The sequence below is a fragment of the Lissotriton helveticus genome, chromosome 6 (assembly GCF_964261635.1).
Source record: "Lissotriton helveticus chromosome 6, aLisHel1.1, whole genome shotgun sequence".
NCBI classification, from domain to species: Eukaryota; Metazoa; Chordata; class Amphibia; order Caudata; family Salamandridae; genus Lissotriton; species Lissotriton helveticus.
The window spans coordinates 490,398,899-490,414,545 of NC_136067.1; the positions used below are offsets into that span (position 1 = coordinate 490,398,899).

General features: G+C 47.7%; 1 protein-coding gene across 4 annotated transcripts in view; it reads left to right on the top strand.

Annotated features, from left to right (window-relative positions):
* The window catches only part of FBXO9 (F-box protein 9), a 407,092-nt gene that overhangs the window by 305,825 nt on the left and 85,620 nt on the right, over nt 1-15,647 (top strand). The window lies entirely within an intron of this gene.

Here is a 15,647-nt window from a genome sequence, read left to right on the forward strand (position 1 = left end):
AGGTATCGCCGTCTCACGGGGTGATGACAGGGCTTCCTGCCATTCGGACTCATCAAGGTCGCCCACATCCCAGGACCAGGTCTGTCTCAGCTTGGACGTAGGGTCTGGTAAGTTGTTGACTATTTTACGGTACGTCAAGGACGTCACCCTGCTTGTCATGTGTTCTGTCAAAAGTCTATCCCCTAATGGGGTGGCCTCCTGCAGGGAGGTGCCCGGTGGTATTACCACCTGGATCGCATGTCGGATTTGGAAGTATCTAAATTTCTCCGTCTGTGCCATGCCATACTGTGCTTGTAGCTACGCAAACTCGACCACCGCCCCCTTTTTAGGTCTCAGCCTGTAATCGCATCCGAAGGATGCGTCAGGCTGGAGACTTATAGCGAGCTGACACGGGGGAATGAGGGACCAAAAACTGTCACGCGCTTCTCCCCGGCTGGATTCAGCTGCTTGCACGCGCACCAACATTCACGCATGCGCGAAGGCACATCGACTCGCTCACACACACACCCCCTATCCCACAGTCACACACACGCACTCCAAGACACATACACACACACGCACGCGCACACACACATACACAGGCCGCCCCCGCCCGCCCGTACATGCTTTCCCGCCCCTCCGCCGCCCGCCCGCCCTCCCGCCCGCCCTCCCGCCCGCCCTCCCCGCCCTCCGCCCTCCCGCCCGCCCTCCCGCCCTCCCCCGCCCTCCCGCCCGCCCTCCCGCCCGCCCTCCCGCCCGCAGCAGCAGCTCAGCAACGCACTCACCGGCTCTCCTCAGCTGCAGGACTCGTCTTCCCTCATTAGGCACCGGGGCACAGGGTAGGCTCCTGCCTGCTCCGGTGGTCCCAACACGGCTCCAATCGCGGCTCTTCCGTGGGAGGCGGGGTAGGCTCCCGCCCTCCTACTTCCTGTTTCCGGGTGTCGCGCCGGCCTGCCTGACTTCCTGGTCGCAGGCCGGCAGAGTAACGAGGATATTTTGCGGTATGTATTTATTTATTTAATTATGCATTTGTATATAGCACAGACTTTACCCGAAGGCGGTATTTATTTATTCATGTATTTATGCATTTTTATATAGCGCGGACTTTACCCGAAGGCGGTAATGCTTGCCTTAGCGCATAGCTTTCCAAACTATGTGTCGCGACACAGTACTGTGTCGCCTGACGTGTGGGTGTGTCGCGCGACGGTGCTCTAATCAAGCATGTCCGTCTATCTGTTTAAAACTGTAGACTTAAAGATTTAAGACCGGCATACTTTATCGTGCATCAGTGATGCAGTACAGTATGCGGAGGCAGAAGAGGAGCGTGTGTGCGCGGAGGTTTCCTTTGCTGCAAGCGTTGATTGGTAAATGTGCAGCGAGTATTTTTATAAAACTGTAAAATACTTCAATCTCAAATGCGCATCACAACGTCTGCGCATGTCCGTGACTCAGTATGGTACGAGGAGGCAGGAGAGGAGAGTGTGCGAGCGGCCGGTTTCCTTTACCGCGCATCTTGTTTTGCCAAGCTGTTGTTCGTTAAGGGTGGAATGCACAGTGAGTTTTGTATGAGAAAATTATTAGACACAATTGCACGGTCTAGATTCATGGAGTACACCCTGCCTCGAACAGAGGACTCCTGAGCCGTGGATGAATCTGGTTTCCCAGGCGACCTTTGGCCGGGTTGTGTGCCTGGCCCTCTCCATCAAGTCTTCGTCTGATCTGTTTTGATAAGGACGGGTCGGGTGGGTTCGTTGTTATGGGTGATTGTTTTTTTTTTTTGCAAGTACATTCCTCCAAGATACAGTGAAGCATTTAGTACTTGGGTATTGCAGGTACATTTTCTCTTTTTCTTACCTCATAGCTTCTAATCTACGGCCTTGTGCTTGAAGAAAGAAGGAAGAGGGTGACAGAGAGTGGTGATCTGCTGTGCCACACACTCTTTCCTTGAGCTGTCGGTGATCAGCCATGCCTGCTCTGAGCGCAACCACTGCCTGTCTGAGGCCACCCATGCCTACTATGTGCTCACTATCACGCCCAATGCAAGTCTGTCTGAGGGCAGACATGCCTGCTAGGTGCTCAATAACACACACTATGCACAGCCTGTCTGAGGGCAGACATGCCTGCTAGGTGCTCAATAACACACACTATGCACAGCCTGTCTGAAGGCAGACATGCCTGCTAGGTGCTCAATAACACACACTATGCACAGCCTGTCTGAGGGCAGACATGCCTGCTAGGTGCTCAATAACACACACTATGCACAGCCTGTCTGAGGGCAGACATGCCTGCTAGGTGCTCAATAACACACACTATGCACAGGTTGTCTGAGGGCAGACATGCCTGCTAGGTGCTCAATAACACACACTATGCACAGCCTGTCTGAGGGCAGACATGCCTCGTTCTTGAAAGATACTATCCATTATGGCAAAATGCATGTTGTTATCAGCGCACTGCTCAGAAAATGTTCATTGCATGCATTTCATTCTATGTAACATCCCAGTACAAAGTGTGCAGCAGCTAAATAAGCAATACCGAAGTTTTTTGAAAAGGGAATACATTCACGGGTGCATATGGATCTATGGCTCTTCTGCGCTTAATGTGGTTTACAGCTATTGCTAAAGCGAACAGTTTGTGAGTGAGCTTTATAAATGATGCATATTTTAGTTCAAAGCTGGTCTACCAACTTATCAAAAAATAGCATAGGACCCTGAATATAGCTCAAAGAGTGGAGACCGGGCATGCTGCTAATCTAGGTTCAGTCAGACGGAGCACGTGTGAGAGCGTTGCTCGCGGTAGCCTGCTGTCTGGCCCTGGTCTGGCTAATCCACGGCGGGCGTTCAAGGCCCTTCCAAATTCATCGGTGATTCCTCTGCAATAGCTGCTGTTTGTCCCGCGTATTCAACCAGTCAGACGGGGTCTGTGCACTTCAGAGGCTGGTGCTGAGTGTAACGGTGAGCAGGATGGGCCTTTAGCCAGTATCAGCTTTTTCTGTCTTACACCCTACTGAAGTTTGTATATGTGCCCCTTTCCCCCCTGCCAGCCCTCTGAGCCCCTCCACCCCCAGAGCTCCTGTGTGTAACTGCCTAGCCCTAGCCCAGCCTGTTTAACTCCAAGGCCTGCCACCCTTTTGTTTGTGCTCTGTCTCCTCTCATCAGTGCAGCCCCTCTATGAGCTAACTGTAGTGCTTATGTGAGGCAAAAACCTAACCTTGCTTACACCCAGTTTTGCCAGTCACTGTCTTTGTTAGAACAGATTCAAAATTGCTTTATTAACCCTCCTGATTTCTCAAATTTCCTTGGAAATGCACCATTTGCCCACTATTTGGTGGTTTGAGCTCGCTCGCTGCGATCACTCACATTACCGTGTCCCTGGTTGAAAATTCTCTAAAAGGTGTGTCACCAACATGAAAAGTTTGGAAAGCTATGCCTTAGCGTAATGGTGTTCCTTCTTAATTTATTGGTGGTGTCCCTGTTAGAATTATTCCCACTTTTAGTCTAGCAATGCTTGGCATGATGTAGGCATCTTTGGCATTATTGAGACCATCCCTGGTATAATGGGACCACAACGTATTGTTATTTTGTGGCATATGCGTGCAAAAAAACATAAATAGCCATTACATCAGGCTTGCCAGACCTGTTGGCTTAGCCACTTCTTGCTTTATGTGCGAATGGTTGATTCCTAATGTATGTTTACTAGCCATAACTGTACTGTTATATGTTACATTTTAATTACAGTGTTTGCCTTTTACAATCATTTTCTTACAAACTACCTCGTAAAACAAAAATATTTATGGCTAAAATATTTTGCACTCTTTGCACAATATATTTGTGATGTTTACACTTACCTATTTGAAATTAAAATGTACAAATGGACATTTAGTCAATTACCATTAAAAAGTTTAACTTTTTTGCTAAGATATTCTTGTAATCTTTTATGCAAACAAATTTAAATACTGCATAAATAATTTTAACAACAAATACTTTATATGTAGCTTTTTATGTACATAAGAAAACTATAGCATAAAGCAAAAACAAATTGCCATTTACAATAATAATAGCTCAAACTTAAATAATGCCGAGACCTATTGCATTGCAAATGCTTGTTCCAAAGATCACCCACTACTGAAAGACCTATATTGTCCCAGTTTTGAAACCCTTTGCTCCTACGTAGGCCGCCTAGCCTTTGTGAGTCCCATAGTGGTGTCATTTGCGTTATAGTTCCTGCACATTTTAAGCGGGTTTGCGCTTGGTACCAAATAAGGATTGTGTGCTCCATAGGGCCAAGTAAATCTGGGGGTCTGCGGCGACTATATAGATTCAACATCAGTCCCTTCCCTGTCTGCATAACGTGCCGGTTCGTTTTGCGGGGCATGTAACCAATGGTTTATTAATTTAAGATGCGCCGCCCAATAGTACAGCTCCAGGTTCGGAAGCGCTATCCCTCATTCGTACCAGCTGCGCACCAGTTTATCCCGGGCAATCCGTGCCGGCTTGCCTCCCCACAGAAGGCTGGAGACTTCCGCTGCTATGGCTTTAAAGTAGGCCGGTGGGACCAGAAACGGTGTGTTTTCGAGTACATATAAAAAACGCGGGAGCGCCATCATTTTATATAGTGCCGCCTTCCCCAACAGCGTGAGGGGGAGACTGTGCCACACCTTTACATCACGTTTAAAGCGGTCTAATTGGGGCTTTAGATTTTTCATATAAAACTCGCTAGAGTCTGACGTAGCATAAATGCCCAAGTATTTAAAGGCTTCGTCAGTGATCCGCAACGAACAGTCCACAGGCAGCAGTGGTGGCGGACGAGTTAGCATGGAGAACGGACTTAGACCAGTTTATCATGTATCCGGATACTCTATACCGAATTTCTCACATATATTCAGCAGTTCTAGGATAGATTTTCTAGGGGAGGTGAGGTACAACAATACATCGTCAGCATACAGTGATATGCGATCTTCCCAGGCATCAGTCCATCGGAGTCCTCGGATAGAAGGCTCCCATCTGAGCCATGCTGCGAGCGGCTCTAAAATCAGCGCCAATAACAGGGGGGATAATGGGTGTCCATTTGCAGCCACATGCGCCAGCGGATTATTATAAAGCAAACGGATCCAGGCACAAAATTTGGGGCCGAAGCCCAGGTGTTGCAACACTGCGAACAAATACGGCCACTCCACTGTGTCGAAGGCCATACTGGCGTCTAGCGAGAGGATGACTGCGAGTTCCTGCACCGCGTGCAGCTGCCGCAAGTTGAGTGACATAAACCCGGACTGATCTGGGCTTATCAGAGATGAAAGGTGGGGGGTCAGCCGCACTGCCAGTAGCTTGGCCAGTATCTTTGGTTCAGCATTAATTAGAGAAATTGGACGGTAGGAACTACAGTCTGCCGGAGAATTGCTATAATCGTGGCCAGCTGCTGATCGCGTGGCAACTCACCAGCCTGAAGACTGTCCTGGAACATATTTAAGAGGAAGGGAGCCGTTCTCTGCGCTGCCTGCTTATACAGTTCAACTGGGAGTCCGTTTGGTCCCACTGCTCTACCAGACGCAAGGGAGCAAATGGCCGTTTGTATTTCTTCAACCGATAGGTCTGCCTCGAGAAGGAGTGCCGCCTCTGGTGTGAGTTGAGGCATAGCAATATCTTTTATATATTCATGCACATCCTCGATTGTGAATGTGGTGCGGGGGGCACATATCTTTTCAAAATGATCAGCTAAGGTGTCCACTATATCATATGGGGCAGTCACCAGGTAGCCCGCGGTCGTGTTCAATTGTGCAATTATTCTATTTGCTTCCTCCTTTTTGTCTAGCCAAGCTATCATTTTTCCCGTCTTATCTCCTAGTTCGTACACCCTGTGGCGTGTGGCTTGGAGTCTGGTCGAGACCATTTCTCTCTGGTATACTACAAACTCGCTTTGCCTAAGTCTTACGTTTTGTGTAGTGTGAGGCGTCGGGTGAGCTGCATGTTGCACCGTCGCTCTATCTAAATCAGCTTCGAGTCTTTCCAATTCTGCCCGCTTTTTCCGCTTATGCCCCGCGACCGATGCTATTGCTTGCCCACGTATAACCACTTTATAGGCCTCCCACAAAACTCTAGGTGAATCCACCGATCCTGTATTCTCTTGGAAAAATTTTTTGTAGTGTCTATAAGACCTTTTAGCACCTCAGGTATGTGTAAATAGCTAGGATGGATGGGAAACATACGGCGCCGAAGAGCCTGATGGCGCGTGTACTGTAACAATACCGGTGAGTGATCGGATCTACCCCTAGGGCGAATATCTACTTCGTCTACTCCCCCCAAACCCTCCGCCGAGACCAGGAAGTAGTCAATGCTTGTGACAGTCATGTACCCCGGAGTGGAAGGTGTACTGCTTAGTGTTGGGGTGGCTATACCTCCAGGCGTCCGTGAGCCCCAGGGCCTCTAAAAGGCCAGTCATTCGGTGATTACGCGGTGCTGTCGGTTTTGTAGGGTGCCTATCTATCGTACCGTCACTATATCATTAAAGTTGCCCCCAATCAACATTGTTGCATCCGGCAACGCAAGTAAGAATGCAGTAAGGGTGGGGTGCGCCAGTGCATGTAGGGATGGCGGGATGTATACAGAGACCAAATTAAACAGCTGCCCTTCCCATTGGCTTGTGACTGCCGCGAAGCGACCCTGGTCATCTACCCGTGTCTGATGCACCATGAGCGGGAAGTTTTTTTTAACAAGCACTCCCACACCTCTAGCTCCAGAGGAGAACTCAGCGTGGGCCACCATTTTATATCCCCATCCATCCATGGCCCTACAAGTGGATCCCACTAGGTGTGTCTCTTGCAAGAGGGCTACCGCAGGTGTGCATCGTTTTAAATATTGTAGCACCAGGCTTCTTTTCACCTTGTCCCCCAACCCTCGCACATTCCAGGTCAGCACAGTCATTGGGGCCCCCGGGGTCAGTTGAGTCAATTGCTGACTAGCATCCTGTTGGGTTTGTGTAATCATAGGTGTTAAAATCAAGTGGTAACCTGGTAAACTACGATCCAGTCATATAACTTCAGTGCGTCCGCAGCCATGTGTTTCAACATGTGTGCCCTTAGAAACTTCAAAATGGAAACATAACAAACCCGGTCAAATACTCCGTTCCCCAAAGCCCATATCACCCTCCCTGCCCGGCGGATCTAGAACATCCCGCCACACCAACTGAGCAGAGTGCTTAAAGTCCCAAACAAACCACATCACTCGTGGGGTCGTGAGTCTTCCGCGACCAGTACAAGGTTCCCCCATCAGATATTGTCTGTACAGTGCTGCTGTTTAGTTCGGTAGATCCTACCTGTGCGAGTCCCACTCTCGGAATCAGTGTTCATTACCTCAAAATTCCATGTCCCAGTCCTTATGCATTTAATGTCCCAGCTCACCGCATACTACGGCGCTCAACAATGGGTCAGTGTCAGCAATACAGGTGTGATACTTCGATTCCGTAGTCGTTGTTATTGTTCTCGCGGTCCTTGTTCCTTAGATGTCCAAAATCTCGAGTTCTCCTCAGGCTTCATCAATTTGTGTTCCATCCTTTCATTTCATCGATTGTTCTGTGTAGCCTCTCGGTTCCTGGGTCCTCTGGCCGGTCTCCACCCCTCCAGCCAGTCTTGTGCCTCTCCTGGTGTTTCAAAGAACCACGTCTTTCCTTCTGATTCAACTCATAGCTTCGCTGGAAAAAGCATAGAGTATTTCAATTCTCTGGTACGCAGTTCTTTCTTGACCTCCGTAAAAATACGTCTTTGTTGTGTGACGGTCGCTGTATAATCAGGGTAGAAGGCAATTTCAGAGTTATCGATTTTGATCGGCAGGGCGGTGCGCGCGGCCTGCAAAATGGCGTCGCGAAAGTTGAAAATGTGCGCCAAGATCGGCCGCGGTTGTGCTCCCGGACGTGGCTTTCTCCTCGGCACTCGGTGCTTTCCACTGAGAAATAACTGGAAAGCCCCCGCGGCTGCAGCTGGTTCTGAATGAGATCTTCTACAAAAAGATCTAGCGCTTGGTCACCTGTTTTTTCCGGTACTCCTACCAGGCGCACGTTGTTGTGCCGGGAGCGGCCTTCTTGGTCGTCGAGCTTGGCCTTCATCATTTTATTGTCGTCTTCTAGCCTCTTCATTTGTTGCTGCAGTGTCGTAGTGTCTGTAGAAAGCCCCACCGTCGTTTTTTCAACTTCCACCAATCGGTCAGACATTTTAGCGAAGTCCGCCCGTAAAAGTGAGATATCCGTGGAGATTGCGCCCATTGAAGATTGCCTTGTTCGCAGGGCCGCCATCACATCTTGGAGGGTCACCTCCCCCGTTTCCTCGGGTTTGTCAGCCGGTCGGGCCGTTGTTTGCGCTCCGTCTCCATTTGAGGTATCTGGGGGGGTCTTTAGTATAGGCGTATTTGTCCAGTCTGCGAGTCTGCTGTACTTTGGGCCCTCTGCCACTCATTGTCTTAGACAGTGTGTGCCCGGCATAGGTTACTGCGCGGTGTTCCTATTAATATAGTGTCTGTACCCCTGGAGTGTCCCTAGGCGGGCCTCCACTTCTTCTTGGGCGCTGGGGCTTGACTGCTGTTAGTCTCTGCTGTTTTGGGCTTGAATGCCTTGGTAGGGCTTGTTTTGACTATTTATTGAGGGCTTTGCCACCTCGGCTTTGCTGGGTGCCCAATCTCCTGCTGCTCTAGGGCTGACGTAGGCCCTCTGGAGCTCAATGCCGACGCCGGTGTGCCAACTTATCACAAGGTCTTCTTGATCCCTGCAGGGCCTCCAGGGGCTTCTATGGTCTGCGAGTCGCCCGTGGGCCGCAGGTCGTGCCGCACCTTCCCAACTCTGGCGCCAGGGCAGCCCACATGCAGACTGGAGCTGTTGGTCACCATGTCTGCTTCTCCCCTTCCCGAGCCGTTTGCGCCCGTACCTCCTCTTATACATCCTCGTGGACCTCTGATGTATTTTACTTTACCGGGGACTCCGGTGATGCAGGAGTCTTTCCAGCTGTTCTCAGCCTCTCCCGCTTCGGGTGTGACCCGGTGTCTGTCTTTCACGTCCGCGGGCAGGAGTCTCCTCAGCTGATGGCACACTGTGTTTGCTGGTGTTGGGGAGCTGTTGGTTTTAGTGCTTCGGTCACACCTCACGCTGCCGGCGGTCACAGTGCGGCGCTGGTCCGTTCGCGCTTGGGGTCAGGTTCTACTTGAGTCCTCGGCTTCTGCGATCTCCTCAGGCCGCAAATTTCTCCGTGGCGGAACTCGGCGATCTTTTTGCTGTCGGGGAGCAGGAGCAGCTTGCACGGCGTCGGAAGCTCTTCCGCTTCGATATCTGCAGAGCAGCACCGTCTATACTCAGGATAAATGACCGGATTTTTCAGGGAAGGCATCGTCTGTCGCGGAGCTCAGCTAAGCTGCGGCCATCTTGTCTGGTCGCTAGCCATGCCCCCCTAAGATGCCATTTTTATTGTAGGAGTTTTGCTTGCAACATTTATCCTTACTCGCTTCTCCTGTGCAAAGAACCACAATATAGCCTTTTGTGTGAGTCAGATCCCCCATCCTGGACATTTGTCAAGAGCCATACTTGACCAGTGATGGCTGGTGATGTTTGAAACTGGTGAGATGTAGCATGTGCCCCAAAGTTAAAGGAGCGAGTCAACTTAGCTCTCTTCAGAGCCTGGTTGGGGGTGGGGGGCTGGGGAGGTGGCCCTCTCCCCTAAGAAAAAATAGAAAAAAATGAATTACTATTATACAACATATTTTTCACATAAATTTGCCAAAAAAACAAGTCTGATTAAGGGGACTCATCATATACCCCAGTATTCTAATCGTGTCCCAACTAAGCCTCACACTCTTCAGAGGCTTTGCAGGTTTGCGTCCCCCCCTCCACCCCTAAATTAATTTTGTGGGGAATTGTGACAAAATAATGTGTTTTCAGCATTATTATCCTAAACCAAGATTAAAAAGCCATAAGTGAAAGTTAAAATGGTACTTTAAGAAATTACTTTTTATACGGTTTATCATTTACCACGGCATCAATCTACAATTTTGCATTTCATTTCCTTTTGTTAATCCATCTTTACACTTCAAAGTACATGCTCCATTATATGCTATACCTGAGACTCTAATTTTACAGGTTTATGCAACAGTACCTCTATCAACTAAATTTTTCTTCAAACTTGATTCCCCGCATATAAATTCGAAATACAACATTCCCATTTTAGTAAATAAATGTTCAGTGCCTAAACATTTTCATTCCTTGGAGCACTCAAATCTAATGCAGTCACACATGTATAAAGTTGCATTACTTGCTTATTTATCACAATCTCATGCCATGGTTGACCCCAGTAATCCAGGAACTGTCATTACTTCCAGAGGGTATGCAGTTTTCCAAGGATGACAAAATGAACCTTCATCCAACACATGGCAGTAGCTGCGAAAAATAACTACCAATATGCCAGCATTTGGTAATAAAATAACAATAATTCCAACCAATCTGCCATGCGTAGCTCAAAATGCTGGGATTTACCACCAAATATGCTATGGGTGGGTCCAAAATGCATACCACTAATAATCCAATGCCAAGAAGCAGGAAGCACAGGTACTCCCAATTAAATACACACATGTACGCACTGAGATACATACACTACCTTACTTTCTCACTTGCACGCTGACCCGCACACAAAATTTCAGATCATTTTTTTTAACTTATCCTCTGCTGCCTGCATAAGGCCCTTTTCAGAGCCTCCTTTGTTTTTCAATGATCTTCAGCACTCTCCCAGGAGGACCTATCTAATTTGCATGGCCTGTAAACACAACTACAGTGTCACAGACGGCAACTCTCTAAATATACACACTGCACATGACAACCTGGCTGGGATTTTCTTTTTCCATCGTTCAATGCTCCCTTTTTCCCAGCAACTCCCATCTATTTTTTGATTTGATTTCGTGATCTTTTTACTGCTTCTTTGCTAAAATATATATTGCAGGAATAAAAGATATGGTTATAAAGTAAACCATTTCTGCCTTTACCAAGCGTGCTAATTGCATGTCATTATGCTGCTAGGCCAGTGATCTTCAAACCTTTTAATGATGCAACCCCTCATACACCAAACAAATGTATTGGTCCTAGAGTGACCAACTGTCTGTAAATTTCACAGACCGTCAGTTATTTGGACCTCCTGTCCGTTGTCCGTGAGGATTTCTTTCACAGGCACATTTTGTCCGTAATTCCGGACATTTCAGCGAGCTGCACTGCCCTCCTGCTTCAGCCTCCGAGTTCTGTAACTCGCGCTCCTGCTGTGAACTCAAGGGTCTACAGCAACCTGTCCCCGGCCTGGCACAGACTGCTGTGGCCCATTATCATTCTCTTTTCCAGTTGATTATCACATACAGAATGATGTGGGACACTCCGTTGGAGTAACCAGGCGCTCTATAAGCTGTATAATAATAATAATAATAATGGACCTTTCTGTGCAGTTACAGCATTTGCTGGGCATCCTCCTGCCCCAGTCTAGGGCAGAGCGTTCTGCTTTTTTTCAGGGGTTGGCATCACATTACCAGGGGCCACACTCTGGTGGGGTGTGGTGGGATTGTATTTTGACTTCTTACAGGGTTAAAGGTGCAGACTTCATATCCCTTGTGTACCAGCAATATATAGGCTAGAAACGTAAGTTTTTAAGTCTGGTAATTAATGTATCTGTTTGAGAGATCTGAGTTTTGTCTATCTGAGTTTTGACTCAGAAAGTAGTGCAGAGGGATAGGGTTCCTCCAGCACAGCACAATGTGTAACATGCAGATAAAATATATATATATTTTTTTATCTAGACTGCTCAGTGGTTTACTGTTTTGTCACATTGACTCTTTTGTTAATTGCAATTCAGTTACAATCCTAATATAGCACAGTGAGCTTTGAACCAAAATCAAATAGCAGCATGGAAACTGCAAGGCATGGTTTACAGCCTTATTTTATTTCTCTAATCATTCATTATTAGAAGGTTGATAAATAGGGTTACTTCAGTATTGGAACTTTCATAGATTCACATGTGTGAATCATTCCCCGTCGTCGAGTTGGGAGTGCCCGGTGGTCCATCAAAAAAGCAATGCTAAACCCATACAAAGCAGAAACTAGGCCTAGGCCGTTTCAGTTTTGTAACCTATATCTCTCGTTTTGTAAAAGATACCAAATGTAATTCTTGAACCAATCAGGACCCTTCACCCTCTAGAACACTCCTGAGAGAACCTTAGACCTTCAGATTTTATACTGAGCATTGTGCTAGGGAGTCTCCTCTGAGCTCTGCTCTTAGTGAATTTAGAAAGAGTTCTTGGCTTTATTTCAGCATTCTACAACTACAAGATCCATCTTCAGTGCTGGTTGGTCAACATTCTAGTATAATTGTCAGAAAAGGGAAAAAGGGTCTTTTTCGAGCCTGTGCTACCGTTTGAAGGAAAGGGCCCGGATGTTTGCAGTTTGTTACGGTCTTAGAACAAGTCTTTGGAAGTCACAAGATAGATGACTCCTCCTTTGGACAATAGTGCGCATGGGCATCCACTCCATCTTTTTTCCGCTATAGGGCTCGGACGTGTTCGACGCGTTCCAGTTCGGTGTCGTTACCGATCGAACTTTCGACTAAAAAGAGTCCTCAGTGTGGATCCAAGTTTCCACACGCCGATCTTCATGCGGTTTGTAACCTCTGCCTTTCACCTGAGCACGAGGCCAAAGACTGTCCAGCTTGCGCCTCTTTTCCCTCCAAGAAAACTATAAGAGATCGTCAATCTCAAAGAAGCATGGCTCGATCATCGACCTCCATACCGGACAACATTTCCCAGGAGGGGGTTGATGTACCGGAGCAGGAGCGGATGGAAGAAGGCACCTTTAGAGCCTCTGAAACCGAAGAATCCGACGTCGAAGACATCACTCCAGGGCAACGGGTCGTAAGTACAGACATCAACACCTTCCCACCCACCCATCCATTCAAAGGCTTCGGTAACACCTTCACCTTCGGGGCTAGGTGCACCGGGATAAAACTTCCCACGCCCACCTTCGGGTCAGGTAAAGAAGTCTACATATAAGCCTTCAGGCCACTCTGGATCGAGCCAGCCTACCGCTGGTGCCAAAACCCCATCCTTGGCACGAACAACAAAAGAGAAACTGAAAGAGAAAACTTTCTCTTCGTCCGCACCAAAGCCTGGTTCCACATCGGCGCATTCAGCACCGAAACCTATAAACACTGAACCTTCGGATCCGAAAAAATCATCAGAACCAAGAAAACAACCGGTTCCGAAACCCACTAGTAATCGGCCTTCGGATCCGAAAAATCATTGGAACTGAAAAAACAACCGGTTCCAAAGACACCTGGCACACACACTTCGGATCCGAAAAAATCATCGGAGCCTACCAATCATCCGTTTCGAAAGACTCCAAGCAAACCTTTGGAACCCAACAAAACTCCTGATTCCAAACCTAAGGAGCATAAGACCACTCCAAAAACTGTGCCACACAAGCATTCAGACCCGAAAAATTGGCACCAAAACAACATACTCCAGAGGAGGAGTTTTTTTCAACCCGATCCTACACAAAAACCTCTGAAACTAGACCCAGAACCATTTTAGGATTAGTCCTTCCAACAAAAGGAAAATGGACAAACCTACTCCACCTCCAATTCCTTCAAAGAAAAAAGACATTGCTACTTCTCCTTTAAGGGTTCCTTCTACACCTCCTCCTCCACAATACAATTCCCCGATTCCATCTCCAGTACCCACAAAATCTCCTCCACCTCCAGCTGATGATGATGATACCACTGGTGACAATGGGGATAATGATCCTCTAGGGGAACCTAGTCACCATTACATCCCAAATGACCCATGGGAAAATGATGGCACACCAGATCCTAATGTACCACAAGAGGATGTCTACCCATCTAGACCATCCCCTCCAGAGTACACTATAGGTTTCACTCCGCTTATACACAGGGCTGCAGAATACCACAGGGTACATTTACATACAGACTCCATAGAAGAAGACTTCCTCATGGACACTTTTGCAACATCTCAAAGGTCCACCTCCATTCTACCAATGTTAAAAGGGGTAATTAAACACGCTCCTGAAGTATTTAAAGACCCCGTAAGGGCTAAAGTCATTAACCCTAGGTTAGAAAAAAAGTAAAAAGCTGCCCCAACTGACCCTGCATACATTAAGGGACAGCTTCCCTTAGATTCCTTGGTTGTTTCCAATACCAGGAATAGGGCTAACTCTCAAACCTCAGGCGATGCTCCACCGCCTGACAAGGAGTCAAAACTCTTGCACGCATCCGCCAAAAGAACAGCGTCACAAGCAGCCAACATATGGAGGATTGCCAACACACAGGCTTTACTAGCTAGGTACGATAGGGCACACTATGATGAACTGGAGACCCTACTACAACACCTTCCAGATCAATATAAGACAAGAGCCCATGATATCCTACAGGAAGGTAAACTAGTAACCAATACCTCCATTCAATGTGCTCTAGATGCCACAGACACAGCCTTCCGAGCCATTAATACCAGTGTCCTTTTACGCAGACATGCCTGGCTAAGGATTTCAGGGTTCAAACCCGAGGTTCAGACTACCATACTGAACCAACCCTTTGACCAAGTACCCTTATTTGGACCTACAGTGGATTAATCTTTAGAAAAGATGAAAAAAGCCACTGATACCGCCAAATCAATGGGAGTCTTGCAATCGCAAGCTCCCAGAAGTTCCTTTCGTCGCTCCGCCTATAGGGGTGCCTCTAGAGGCTTTAACACTGATAACTCCTCCACTTCCTATAAAAGTCCCACACAAACCTCTTCTACCAGAGGTTATTACAGAGGAGGTTACAGGGGGTAGAGGCAAAACTACCAATACTCGCACTGCCATGACCTCCAAACAATGACTTCCCACCACTCCCCCCGGACCAATATACTCTGGTTGGAAGGTTAACTCAGTTCCTACCTCTCTGGAACACTATCCCCACAGACAGGTGGGTGAGACAAATCATCCAATCCGGTTATTGCCTAGAGCTCCCTTCGACTCCCCCCAACATACCACCCAAACAGCGTCCAATGTCAACAGAACATTTAACGCTTCGAAAACAAGAAATGCTTGCCCTACTGCACAAACATACAATAGAACTAGTTCCCCTTCACCATCAAAATACAGGAGTTTACTGCCTCTGTTTTCTGATCCCAAAGAAGGATGGAACCCTGAGACCCATCTTAGACCTCAGACCATTAAACCTATACATACAATCACACCATTTTCATATGGTCACTCTTCAACAGGCCATTCCCCTACTCAAACAAGGCAATTTCCTTGCCACTTTAGATCTCAAGGACACCTACTTCCACATTCCCATTCACCCTGCCCACAGGAAATATCTTCAATTTGTAGTGGACGGGCAGCATTACCAATTCAAGGTTCTCCCATTCGGAGTTACCACAGCACCCAGTATTCACAAAATCTCGAGCAGTGGTAGCAGCCCACTTAAGAAGACCCCAAATTCACGTCTTCCCATACTTGGACGACTGTCTCATAAAAGCCAAGTCACATACCCAGTGTGTAAATCACACACACACACCACAATCCAGCTACTTCACAACTTAGGGTTTACCATAAATCTTCCAAAGTCTCGCCTCCAACCATCCCACTCCCAACAATATCTAGGTGCCCTAATAGAC